Below are 1,445 nucleotides of genomic sequence, written 5' to 3' on the forward strand. Positions count from 1 at the left end.
TCGTTGAACCAGAAGTCCGTTGTACTCATTTTCACCACGTTTTTATAAACTTGCTTTATTTTTTATTTCATTTTAATTTGCACAAATTTACATACATATGTATAAGCACACTGCCACACACACTTCCTGAGTTAGAATACGTGAAGTTCAAAATCGTGGCAAGTGCCGTTTTCAAAAACGGTAACTTGTTAGATTTTCAGGTAGGTTTTCGATAAGGTTCTAGATGAATGATTATATATATTTACATATATACAAGTCGATGGTATACATATATGTGCAGGCCCGACTATAGAGCGGGGGTGTTTCCCGCCGGTCCACTTTTTCCTTAAATTTAGTTGGAAAATAAAAATGATAAAATATTGTTGAATTTGATTATTTAATATTCACTTAGCTTTTATAATATCCATTAAATGCCAAAGCGCATGTCTAGATGCACATGCAAGTGTAGTAAGGTCATTTCCGTGCTAGTCAAAACGACCGTCAATCTAGCCTAATTTGAAATATAGAAAGGTTCCGAAGTCTAAATGTTGTTATCTCAATGATTTTCCCATGGTTAATCAAACATTTTGATCTCGAAATTGTAGAGCGACCTTCAAAGAGATTCGAGGTTATTTACAACAGGCGAAAATCAGAAACTAACAGAAAACGATTTTCTTGCATACAGCCAATCTGAGCTTAAAGGAAGGCAGTTGACTATAACAATAAAAACTATTTTACGCATTCACTTGATCCGTACAACAGTACAGCAAAACAAATTCTGCCTTTAATAATAATCTCAACGGTTTATACCCTCCATTACCGCCCATCCGCACGAGGGGCGCAGTCCGCATGACGTACGGAACCAGTATTTTCAATTTTTGCGCCGATCCACGATAGGCAGGAGTTTGTTAAGTGTCGAGATCTAAAACTGTTCATCTACAGAACTTAATTCATCAGCCGATTTTATGTCTTTATTTTAACGATTCATTTATTGAGAGAGTTCAGTATCGATTAATGCTGAAAAGGGGATCTGATATATCAAACGTGCTGGAATGAGAGTTAAAATCCTGGCATAAGCAATGGAGTGGGTCGTGCAATTCAAAATTAGTTTTACAATCTTTCAGAAATAGGGGACAAAAGTGTCTTGATAACTGGGAGGGAACATTAAGGCTAACTTCGCCCAGAAGAAGCGGACTTGAAATTGAGCCTGTTAGTAATTTAACTATAACAAGTAAGAAAGTCTAAGTTCGGGCGGAGCCGAACATTAAATACCCGGCGCAAATATTAAATATTTATATGATTTTCACCTTTCCGAAAGCTACCGCTACATGGTAAGCCGGGGTGTATCAATTTTGAGTAAATTAGCGTCCTTAAATTTCGAAATATTGCAGTTTCATGCATTTCTGAAATTTACCGTTATATGAAAAGCGGCCGTAATTTTAGTCCGATTTCAATAATTTTCAACG

This window comes from Rhagoletis pomonella, unplaced genomic scaffold (assembly GCF_013731165.1).
Source record: "Rhagoletis pomonella isolate Grant_MI unplaced genomic scaffold, Rhpom_1.0 Rhpom_scaffold_00464, whole genome shotgun sequence".
Taxonomy (NCBI): Eukaryota; Metazoa; Arthropoda; class Insecta; order Diptera; family Tephritidae; genus Rhagoletis; species Rhagoletis pomonella.